This window comes from Ips typographus, linkage group LG10, assembly GCF_016097725.1.
Source record: "Ips typographus isolate SLU linkage group LG10, UJ_Ityp_2.0, whole genome shotgun sequence".
Lineage (NCBI taxonomy): Eukaryota > Metazoa > Arthropoda > Insecta > Coleoptera > Curculionidae > Ips > Ips typographus.
The window spans coordinates 999686-1012398 of NC_138431.1; the positions used below are offsets into that span (position 1 = coordinate 999686).

At 37.2% G+C, this 12713-nt stretch overlaps 3 long non-coding RNA genes across 3 annotated transcripts in view; 1 reads left to right on the top strand and 2 right to left on the bottom strand.

Annotated features, from left to right (window-relative positions):
• Positions 1-4293, bottom strand: part of LOC145734361 (uncharacterized) — a 113995-nt gene extending 109702 nt beyond the window's left edge. Inside the window, exon 1 of the long non-coding RNA XR_014179416.1 lies at positions 2632-4293. This is a non-coding gene — a long non-coding RNA (uncharacterized LOC145734361). The remainder of the gene's footprint in view (positions 1-2631) is intronic.
• An 834-nt stretch (positions 4294-5127) lies between these two features.
• On the bottom strand, positions 5128-5547 carry LOC145735043 (uncharacterized). The gene is made up of 2 exons (XR_014179579.1): positions 5267-5547; positions 5128-5207 (listed from the first exon to the last, which is right to left on the bottom strand). It is a non-coding gene; the product is annotated as an uncharacterized LOC145735043 (long non-coding RNA).
• A 3274-nt stretch (positions 5548-8821) lies between these two features.
• On the top strand, positions 8822-10802 carry LOC145734363 (uncharacterized). Its single transcript, XR_014179418.1, has 2 exons — positions 8822-10663; positions 10723-10802. It is a non-coding gene; the product is annotated as an uncharacterized LOC145734363 (long non-coding RNA).
• Positions 10803-12713: the final 1911 nt, after the last annotated feature.

A 12713-nucleotide genomic window follows, 5' to 3' on the forward strand; every position in this document is an offset into this window, starting at 1 on the left:
ATATGGGGCTTTCTCAAAGACAAGGTGTATTCCACTCCAGTTCACACCGAACTGGAATTAGTAGGTAGGATTGAAGCAGCCTGTGAAATTCTTCGCAATAATCCCCATCAAATATCTGCAGCGGTCAATTCTACACGTCGTAGGTGTCAAATATGCATTGAGTCTGATGGTTTCCATTTTGAACAACTATTGTAAACTTCGTCACAGATTAATTACCATTTGCGCGAACGTTTTAACGGGAACTAGTTAAGAGTTAAGTATTTTGACTGAGACAAAGAGCCATAAGAATTGTCACAGTCAAAACTTAACGTAAGCTTTCCCTAAAGTATCTCTGTCCAAAAGGCACTAAATAACTTTTAATTTGTTAAGTTTTATTTAATTTGTTTCCTAATTTAAGTTATGTGATAATAATAAATTTTTATACCATTATAACCTTTCCTTTTTTTACTCTGAAATGGTGCGTCAATCCGAAAAAACACAAGAGGACTTTTGTCTCCCAAATTAAACAGTCATCTCAAAAACAAATTTTAATTTCCAAAAAGGCAGTGGCGTAACATTTTTTTTATCCAAAGTACCTAGGCGTACGTCGGTAAGTACGACACTGGTTGCGTCACAGTTCAATTTTTTATTTCATTGAAGACGTTTTGAACAGGAGATATTCACACAAAAATTTCATTACAATATCTCCAACGGTTTTCGAGAAATTCTCAAATAAGCAATTTTTTTAAAAAACTTTAACACCCTGTATATCAGTAACGACGCCCTATTGGATATAGGTTTATATAGCAAAGTGTTGTTATTTTTCGACGTACTATCCGACATTAAAGTTTGGGCACTTAAAACTGAGACACCCTGTATATCGCATTTTTTCATGTGCACAAAAAACAAAATATATCCTACTGTAGGATAATTCATTTAAGCAAATAAAAGTAAATCAGTTTAATAACTTAATTATGAGCATTTTGACTTGAAACATATCGAAATCCTCTTTAACTCTGCACTATGCTTTTATTTAAAGCTGGTACCTACACATAATAAGTAAAAAATTATTTGTCGACAATTAGAAGTTTCATTCCGGCACATTTTTTGTCGTTATCGGGAATGCTTGACCTCGACATCGAAATAACACAATCCGCTTTTATTTTTAACTTCCCATTTAGAAGACATCTAAAAATTAATTTAATAGCATGCTGCAGTATGTAAAATTCATTTTTTTTTCTCAAAATATTTGATTTTTCAGCTTAACTTTTATACAAACTTCTACTAAATAGAAATGCTAAAAGCATACATTTTGCTTTGAATATTGTAATCCACAAAATTGGGATACAGGGAATATTACATTTTTTAATTCGACTTGGTCGGCTGTGTCTCTATTTTGGTGTGAAGTTTTACGAGTTGATTTAATAATCGCAACTTTTCTTCGATAATCTATATTATCGATTTCATTTATGTTACTTGTCTGTAAATTAGGATGTAACATTTTCGATTGAACAGGAAAATCGGACTGAAACTTATTAGCAGTTTTTGATTTGCGTTTTTCTGAAATGCATAACATTGAATCCTTTGTCGTATTTGTGTTGATTGATTCATTAACGTCGAATTTACCTATAACAGAATGCTTTAAAATAGGAACTGTTCTAAATCCCTTATTGACAATTTTAATGTATAAATTGTGCCCATTTTGCAAAAATGGTGTGCCTACACACAGATTTCTTGGACATAAATAACTGTCTCTTTTAATAAAAATGCATTTTGTTAAATCAGGCTCATTATTCGCGGTTTTCAATTTTAACGTTATTTGCGTATTTGGTTTTACAATATACTTTCGAGCAACTTTTAATTTTATTACAGGTTTTACTGTGTTTTTGACGTCAGAAATTTCTACACCCATTAGATACTCTTTCTGAAATTGGTTTTTAGATGTAACATCTAAATCAGGTCGATTGAGATTAACTGTTACTTTATCGTTGTTGTTTGTTGAAAAACTCAAAATATTTTTATTGTTATCAATTATTGCGTTAAAATTTGATAGAAAATTATGTCCCAGAATTAAAGGTTTAGAAAGGTTTTTCACTACTAATGCTTCAACTTCCAACTTTATGTTGTTAATTTTTAGAGTTACTTTTGAAGTACCTATTGGGTTAACAGTATAACCTCCTACTGAAGTTAATTGGATTTTCTCTGATGATAAAGACATGTTAGTTATAAGATTTAAATCAATTAAATTTGGTTCACATCCTGTATCTAAAATTACATCAAACAAATTGTCTTCGTTATTTAAAGAAGCTTTGATTGACAATAAATTGCTATCTTTACTGTTTGTCGAGTTTATAGCAACTTCATCGACACTTAACATTGAGTTTTCACATTTACTAGGATACTGATGTGTAGAAACATTCTTATTTCGTCCAAAATTGTAAAACTTGTTGCTACCTCGATTAAAATTTTTACATTTTGATGAACAATTATTTCTGGTATTATTATTTCTTATACCGCGATTTTGATCAAACCTAGAATAATTTTGCTTTTCTCGTGACACGTTTTGATAGTAAAAATCATTTTTGTTTAACTTGGTCCCTTTGTAATTATTATTTCCACAATAATTGTTGGACTGAAATTCACAATTTTTACAATACTTATTTGACCAAGTGCGATTACCATCGAATTTGTTTTTCAATCGATCATTACGAGACCGAAAATTCATTCCGTCCGAAATGTAAAATTTACTTTGCCGATTCATTTGACTAAATAATACACGCTCTTTAATATCACTTATTTTCAAGACTAGTTGGTTTAAATCACTCAAATTTTTATTATTAGAGCTTAGCAAATAATACATTTCAAAACACGACGGATTTAAACCGTTTTCAAAATAATCTCTAAAAGTTTCAAAAGACATGTCTGGGTTAATTTCATTTGCCAAGGTAAATAAGTCATAATAATAAGTTTTAATGTCTTCATTGTCCCGATGTTTACGCGTGTTTAATCTAAATTTCAATTTACGAAATGGTTGGTCACCTGCGAATTCTTTTAGAAAATCTGTTCGAAATATTGCCCAAGTATTCAAAACATTTTTTGGATCATTTACATATTTTTGATACCAAACTTGTGCTGGTCCGTCCAAATAATTATTAAAATATGAAATCTTTAAAGAATAAGTCCAGTTGTTTAATCTTGCGGACTTTTCATATTTATTTAAAAATGTAATGGGGCAATCACTTGATGGATTAAACGTAGGTGGACACGTAAATTTAGGGATGGCCGGGGTTTTTGGTTCGGCCAGTGCTGTACGTAAAGTTCTATTAGCCATTAATTTCTTGACTTTTTTAACATAAGACACGATCGTTTCAGTAATACTGACATGCTTTTAACAATTTAGAAAACAAATATTCAAAATGACAATGTAGAACAAAATTAATTATGCAAAAAGAAAAATTGTATTTTTGCTTTAAAGAGGTAATTTTCACTCATGATGAGAAAAATCAAAAATATTTTTTCTGGTTTAAAAATTCACTTTTTTTTTTAACAGTGTTATACACACATTTACACACATTATTTTCCTGAATCTGTATCATACCCCAAAAAATAAAATAAAAATAAAAAACTCAACTATTGTTTTTCATCCATCTCAAAACAGACCGGCACCTCCACCAAATGTCACGTTTAATTTATGAGCCCTTTCGGATTCATTAATTAAACTGACTCACGACGTTAAACGTCTTACCGGGATCTCAGTTTTAAGGATGGAATCAAACACTGAGTTTTCTATTAAACACTTAAATCTATTAAATACAGTATACACAAATGGGTCTGCACAATACGGTCATGAACACACTAACAATTAACAATTCAACAATGGTACTTACACAAATTCATACGCTAAGGACTTAGCATTTTCTGGCGGCTGGCTTGGTCACTTTCGCGTTGGAACAGTTCTGGAGAATGGACTACTTAACTTGATCTTCTTGACCGAGGAGAGTCGACATCTCGACTTCCTGGTTCAGCTGGTCGCACTACTGTGGATTGGTTCACACTCTTCCTATACTGCTGAAATCGGCGTGTTTTATACCCGATTGATCGGCTGACGTACTTTGTTATTGTTCGTCGCCTATTTTTCATATTCCTGCAAAGCAGGTGGTGGTGACACATCACCGATACGGTGCACTCGGTGCATGACACATTCGGTGCATCGTGATGCGACCTTGCCTCGTGCGCTTAACATTTCGCAATCCTCGAATATTCTTATGTTTTTAAGTCAATCAGTCCATCTTTTGAATTAATGGATTTTCCATTCGTGACAATATCCTTATATGACGAATTGACTGCTCGTATGACGAAAATATTTAATTCTGTTAATCATATTACTATAACAGAAATCTGGACCTACGTTTCTACGCAGGGCCACATAACAGTAACAGACATTTTGTTCATAAAAGAGCACTCAGAACTGTAGTTCTTGAAACAGCAAATTGGAAAGTCGCCATACAGCTGACTCATTCAAAGATTATTGTTATACACTGTATTTTATTATATTATGTAAAACCACACATAAAGAGAAAAAAAAACACTTATTTCAAAATTGTCAGGTCTGACGAATCCGTCGACAAATTTTGAGTAAAATGTGCCAGTAACAATGCGTCCAAAAGAGGACGGACATTATTTACTGATATTTTCTATAATATTATCTTATTATTGTACCGTCGTACTCCTTAATAACACACTTCTTGTACAACACTGTATATTGTTTACAAACAATAAACTGACACTGACTTTTAACCTCGTTATCTGACAACTTCGACTTTACTACAACAATCAACTCAACAACTAACTAACCAGGCCTGGTTCAGCTGCTTATATAGGCTTCCATGGTTTCTAGAAAGTTCCCCAATATTCATGAAATTGACTTTCTCTCTCACACTCATTAAGCTATAACATAAATCTCTCTCTATATAAGCAACGGAGCCAGGATTTTCTAGAACACAGACAAAAGAATGTAGAACGTAAACAAAGCAACGTAACATACAGGGGTAACAACGAATAACTAAAGAAATCCTAACTAATAATCAAAACTAGTAGTCCATATGCACACAGTGGAGTAGTGAGTGTAAGTGAAATCAAAACTCAGAGTCGATCTCCACAAATATTTATTAAAAGGTTGTTAATTGCCTAACATGTTTCGGGTGTATTCAGACACCCATCTTCAGAGGCTGTAAGTTATACAGTGTGTTAATTAAAAACTTATAAAACTAAGGATATGGAAGCCTACCTTAACTAGATCACTAGTCTGCTGACTGTCATTCTAAAAGGGGGGACAGCTGAACCCAAATGTACCAAGGTGGTTTTTTATTCTGCACGGGGGAAAAAACCTTGATCAAAAACCCAGTTCTGGTACAGAGGTGACAGGTTGCTCCGTTTTTTATTCTCGAAGGGGAAAAAACTTAATCAAAACCCAGTGTTGATGTCAAAAAGTGAAGTTACTAGCTCGGTTTTTTATTCTTTAAGGGGGAAAAAACTTAATCAAAACCCGAAGTTGAATGATGTAAAAACTGCATGTCTATCTGTAATAAAAAGCGTGAGTAGAAATAGGATGTCCTGAAGGGGTGTATATGTAATGGGGGGGGGGGCGGCAGATAAATTAAAGTCAAAAGATAAAATGAAAGGCAAGTCAAAAGGGGCTAAACTGTATATCTTACCTGAAGGAGACCAAATGGACACGAAAAGGGACGTCACACAACAAAAAACCGCGGTGGACACTCACAAGTTCAACATATAACAGATTAAAATGGGGGTGACTTTCCCTTTGTCACTGTGGAGGTGTGACCGTGCAGGGCAACATGGCTTGGGTGCAGCAGGACATGGAGTGGCCAAAATGGCTTCCAACCCACACCAAGGGCAGGTTGCAGGAAGCGGAAGTCTAGGGGGCAGCAACATATTGCCAAATTCGAAAAAACCCAAAAAACCAAATCCCCCAGAGAACTGAAAAGGTCAAAACCTCCAGAGCCGGACATGACAGACAGCTGACAGCAGACAATACATGTGTGATCGGTCCACTCATCAAAACAATACAGTATAAACAAATAAAGTTAGGTTAAATTAGCACTTAACACTAATTATCCGACGGCCTAATTATAGGTTTTAAAAAATAATGTAATGGTTAATCAATAAATGAAAGCAAAAAAACAAAATTAAAATTAGATTAACGTTAAGTAATGAGCAACCTTCAACCTAGGGACACAAAAGCACAGATTAAACACCGTTCTTGAGCATAGGCAAAAGCAAACGTAAGTATCAAACAGTGGGAATTGATTAAGGGTAAATGGGGGTTGAATCAAATGTAGGGGGACGGGAAAAGTGTCTGGGGAACTAGAAATTGAGGGATCTGAAGAAAGGAGTGGAGCTATGTCTAAGCTGGTCATTAAGGCAGACCACCTTATCGTTGGATGAAGCCTTGTGGATTTCAAGGACCTCCAGAAGGTCCAGCAGATTGCCTTTTCCACAGAAATGGAGGGGCTTAAAGCCCTCATCAACGTTGAAAGTATGGTTATTAAGGCGAAGGTGGCGTGAAAATAGTGATTTCATGTAGCTAGTGTTCAAATTTGGGTTGTTAATAAATTTTTCAAACTCTCTCTTGTGTTCATGTATTCGAGTTGCAAATTTTCTACCTGTTTGACCAACGTAGACAGCTTCACAGTTGGCCGTGCAGCAAGAGAGCTGGTAAACACCAGACTTATTAAGGAGCGGAGTTGGATCTTTGGAGTTGACAAGAAAACGGGATGCAGAGTGTGATACTTTAAAGCAGATGGAAATGCCATAGGACTTGAACAGGGACTTGAAACCAAGAGAAAAAGGCCCCAGGTAAGGTATTGAGAAGTATCTAGTCTCAGTGTCATGCTCTCCAATTGTGAGCCTTTTGTTGACAAATTTCTTGAAGTGGTTGTAGTAGATTTTGTTAACTAAACTAGGAGGGAAACCATTGTTGGTAGCCACCGTTCTGATCCATGAAAGTTCCCTGTTAAAGCTGGGCTCCAGCAGAGGTATGCTAAACAATCTGTGGAAAAAGCAGTTCAAGGAGGCAGTCTTTTGAGAAAAAGGGTGATTAGAGGAGAAAGGAATGATACTATCTGTGCTAGTGGGTTTGTGGTATATTGAGAACTCAATCCTGTTGTCTACTCTGGAAATCAAAATGTCAAGAAAGGGCAGTGATTGTGAAGACTCTAGTTCCATAGTGAACGTGATAGAATTATGCAAGGTATTAAGAAAGTCAAAGAATTGGTGGAGCTCAGGCAAAGTGCCATTAAAGATGCAAAAGATGTCATCTACATATCTCTTGTAAAAAAGAATTTTGGAGAATAAAGGGGATTTATCAAGGGATGATTCAATGTTTGACATAAAGATTTCGGATAAGAGAGGAGAGAGACCAGAGCCCATTGCCAGACCGTCCTTTTGAGCGTAAAATCTGTCTTTAAATTGGAAAAAGTTTTGATCGATGACAAGTGAAACCAGGGCAATTATGTCATTAATGACAGGTGGAGCGAGATTACCGGGATGGGAGAGAATATTTTCTAGAAGGGGGATGCATTGTGTGGGGGGTATACTGGGAAACAAACTGGACACGTCAAAAGAGACCATAAGCGCTGTAGATGGAATGTTAATGTCTTTGAGTAGACCGCAAAGTTCTGTAGAATTTTTAATGGCGTATTTACTCTTAAAGTTAGAAGTAAGTAAAATAAAGTTATTCAACCATTCCGCTAGGCGGTGACATGGTGAGCCACAAAAGGAGACCACAGGTCTGATTGGAGTGTTCAGCTTGTGGATTTTAGGTAGTCCATAGAGTTTAGGAACTGAAGGATTGACAGGGAGGAGTCTATATTTGTTGCAGTTCAAAGAAGAGAGGGTGCTTTGTGCTGTGTTGATAACTGATTTAAACTTGGAGAGGAATTTGTCAAGAGGGGATGTAGATAGAACCTGAAAAGAGGGAGTATTCAAGAAATCAAGAACCTTAGTGTCATACTGTTCCCTGTCCATCACCACCACACAGTTACCCTTGTCCGCCCTGGTCACTACCAGGTCATGGTCCTTAATTCTGCGGCGCAGAGACATGAGATTTTTGTTTAGATTTGAAGTAAGAGGAGTTTGTGTTTGTTCAGAGAGTTGCCGGTGGTATTTATTTAGATAAGAGGCACATGAGGAACGCAGAGCGCCCTGTGCTGTTTCAGGAAGACCTCTAGAGATGACATTTTCTATGTTTGCGGCAAGGGTCTGTAAGTCCAGTGCTCTCGGTTGAAAATTGTAGTTAAATTTCAAACCCAAGTTGAGAATCTCAAGATCAGAGTCGGAAAGAGCAAAATTGGACAAGTTTAGTGTGCGGCGATGGAAAGGGAAGGTGGAGGGTTGGTGAGGTGGGATTCCGAAAGTACCATGAAAAATGTCATTGTCAAAATTGGGGTTGTCATCGTTGGTAGGTGAGTCAAGTGGAGGATGAGGGAGAGGAGTTGGGGGTGAACATGTAGTAAGGTTGTGGGGGGGGCTATCTATGAGGATCATTGGAGGTGGGTGTCTAAGAGCAAAGGGGGGGGGGTTTTGAGTGAGGTGTGAGAGTTTACCAATTAGGACACTGTGCTTTTTGTCGCCCAAGTCAGATACATAATCTAGTAGAGAGTGGTGTAAGACATCAAATTCAATCGAATGTAATAAACTAGTAATTTTGAAATAAATACATTTGAGCTTAAGCTCAGTGGTGCTTAGTCTAAAGTACAATCTTTTTACCTCCTCTTTGATCCAGATCCTCGAGGCATGATGGAGTGCCTTCTTGGAGGCTGAGGTGTTGGAGTTGGATCGCCCTTCTTCTCAAAAGGCTGCCTCCTTAAACTGCTTTTTCCACAGATTGTTTAGCATACCCCTGCTGGAGCCCAGCTTTAACAGGGAACTTTCATGGATCAGAACGGTGGCTACCAACAATGGTTTCCCTCCTAGTTTAGTTAACAAAATCTACTACAACCACTTCAAGAAATTTGTCAACAAAAGGCTCACAATTGGAGAGCATGACACTGAGACTAGATACTTCTCAATACCTTACCTGGGGCCTTTTTCTCTTGGTTTCAAGTCCCTGTTCAAGTCCTATGGCATTTCCATCTGCTTTAAAGTATCACACTCTGCATCCCGTTTTCTTGTCAACTCCAAAGATCCAACTCCGCTCCTTAATAAGTCTGGTGTTTACCAGCTCTCTTGCTGCACGGCCAACTGTGAAGCTGTCTACGTTGGTCAAACAGGTAGAAAATTTGCAACTCGAATACATGAACACAAGAGAGAGTTTGAAAAATTTATTAACAACCCAAATTTGAACACTAGCTACATGAAATCACTATTTTCACGCCACCTTCGCCTTAATAACCATACTTTCAACGTTGATGAGGGCTTTAAGCCCCTCCATTTCTGTGGAAAAGGCAATCTGCTGGACCTTCTGGAGGTCCTTGAAATCCACAAGGCTTCATCCAACGATAAGGTGGTCTGCCTTAATGACCAGCTTAGACATAGCTCCACTCCTTTCTTCAGATCCCTCAATTTCTAGTTCCCCAGACACTTTTCCCGTCCCCCTACATTTGATTCAACCCCCATTTACCCTTAATCAATTCCCACTGTTTGATACTTACGTTTGCTTTTGCCTATGCTCAAGAACGGTGTTTAATCTGTGCTTTTGTGTCCCTAGGTTGAAGGTTGCTCATTACTTAACGTTAATCTAATTTTAATTTTGTTTTTTTGCTTTCATTTATTGATTAACCATTACATTATTTTTTAAAACCTATAATTAGGCCGTCGGATAATTAGTGTTAAGTGCTAATTTAACCTAACTTTATTTGTTTATACTGTATTGTTTTGATGAGTGGACCGATCACACATGTATTGTCTGCTGTCAGCTGTCTGTCATGTCCGGCTCTGGAGGTTTTGACCTTTTCAGTTCTCTGGGGGATTTGGTTTTTTGGGTTTTTTCGAATTTGGCAATATGTTGCTGCCCCCTAGACTTCCGCTTCCTGCAACCTGCCCTTGGTGTGGGTTGGAAGCCATTTTGGCCACTCCATGTCCTGCTGCACCCAAGCCATGTTGCCCTGCACGGTCACACCTCCACAGTGACAAAGGGAAAGTCACCCCCATTTTAATCTGTTATATGTTGAACTTGTGAGTGTCCACCGCGGTTTTTTGTTGTGTGACGTCCCTTTTCGTGTCCATTTGGTCTCCTTCAGGTAAGATATACAGTTTAGCCCCTTTTGACTTGCCTTTCATTTTATCTTTTGACTTTAATTTATCTGCCGCCCCCCCCATTACATATACACCCCTTCAGGACATCCTATTTCTACTCACGCTTTTTATTACAGATAGACATGCAGTTTTTACATCATTCAACTTCGGGTTTTGATTAAGTTTTTTCCCCCTTAAAGAATAAAAAACCGAGCTAGTAACTTCACTTTTTGACATCAACACTGGGTTTTGATTAAGTTTTTTTCCCCTTCGAGAATAAAAAACGGAGCAACCTGTCACCTCTGTACCAGAACTGGGTTTTTGATCAAGGTTTTTTCCGCCGTGCAGAATAAAAAACCACCTTGGTACATTTGGGTTCAGCTGTCCCCCCTTTTAGAATGACAGTCAGCAGACTAGTGATCTAGTTAAGGTAGGCTTCCATATCCTTAGTTTTATAAGTTTTTAATTAACACACTGTATAACTTACAGCCTCTGAAGATGGGTGTCTGAATACACCCGAAACATGTTAGGCAATTAACAACCTTTTAATAAATATTTGTGGAGATCGACTCTGAGTTTTGATTTCACTTATAATAATCAAAAGTTCGCTTAGGCTTTATTCACATCATGTGGTTGGCTCTGGTGATAAGGTTAAATGTCATCTTTAATGGTCGTCCAATACTGGCTGTGCACAGTGCCACTTAGTGCAGTGGCTTCTTACAGCTCCCTCAAGCGGTTTTTTACATGTAATGAAAACAAGAACAAAGGTTAATATGCGTTACTTAAGGCTTAATAACAATATATAATAATATTACACGCATATTTCAATTAAATTAATAACCGAGTGAATTTTATTCACTGATATACCTTAAACCGATTGCAAGCACTTCTGCATATGTTCAACTAATACCCCAATTTCCATATCAACTAAGTTGCTCTAAAAACTGGAACATATTGAACGTTCTAACTTTATTTCAAATCCGTGCGGAGAAATATTTTATTTATCCAAAAAAAAACTAAATTGACGATAACGTTTGATTGCTTCTCCCCTAGATTATCTGTAAACAAAAATAAGAAAGTAAGTTATCAAAACACGTCAACAAAAATTACGGTAAAAACCATATGGTTTGAAATGCACTCTACTTAAGTAGTGTAAACAACCTCGACTCGGTTTATCTTGTCCTGGCAGCGGTTTTGAGGTAGGTCAGGGTAACGGTTGTGTCGTCATTATCATATTAATAAACAGTAACGCCGTATTACGCCTTTATTAACATTACCCATCTTACCTTTAATTAAACAAGAAAAATGGTCAAATATCGTTTATTTTCTTTGTGCCACAATATTCATTATTATATAGACAAAATTTAAATATACAATATTGTCACGTTTAATTTGTGAGCCCTTTCGGATTCATTAATTAAACTGACTCACGACGTTAAACGTCGTGCCGGGATGTCAGTTCTAAGGTTGGAATCAAACACTGAGTTTTCTATTAAACACTTAAATCTATTAAATGTAGTATACATAAATGGGTCTGCACAATACGGTCATAAACACACTAAAAGTTGACAATTTAACAATTGTACTTACATAGATTCATAAGCTAAGGACCTCAGCATTTTCTGTCGGCTGGCTTGGTCACTTTCGTGTTGGAACAATTCTGGAGAATGGACTACTTAACTTGATCTTCTTTTCCGAGGAGAGTCGACATCTCGACTTCCTGGTTCAGCTGGTCGCACTACTGTCGATTGGTTCACACTCATCCTATACTGCTGAAATCGGCGTGTTTTATACCCGATTGGCTGACGTAGTTTGTTATTGTAAGTCGCCTATTTTTCATATTCCTGCAAAGCAGGTGGCGGTGACTCATCACTGATATGGTGCACCCGGTGCATGATACACTCGGTGCATCATGGTGCGACCTTGCCTCGTGCGCTTAATATTTCGCAATCCTCGAATATTCTTATGTTTTTAAGTCAATAAGTCCATCTTTTGAATTAATGGATTTTCCATTCGTGACAATATAATATAGATATAATACTTGAAACAATACTGTTTCACTTGTCTTGTTCGGTTTGGGTCCCTCCAGGTATCTCCTGATCAGTATCAGTGTTCAACTGGTTTTCATTTCTTTCCTCACGTATAGGCACTTGATACGGTGCCGTACCACGTACACGTGTATGATTAACTCTTCTTCGAATAGGCGTGACAGTCACCTGCCGAATATTTGGCGTGTTTGCTCCGTTTGCTGTATTTGGTGCTGGCACAACGGGGTTCCAATTCGATCGCATAGTCACCCTCGGCACTTCAACTAACGTCGGTTCACGTTTTGATGGCACCCTAAATTGATGTCCTATCATTCTAGGTGGCAAATGGGGTTGTGGAGGTTGATATTGTCACGTTAAGGGTTACGTTAAGGGTTACGTTAAGGGGGAAGAATACACAGGATTCCACAGGTAACCCACTTTTATTAAGTAATA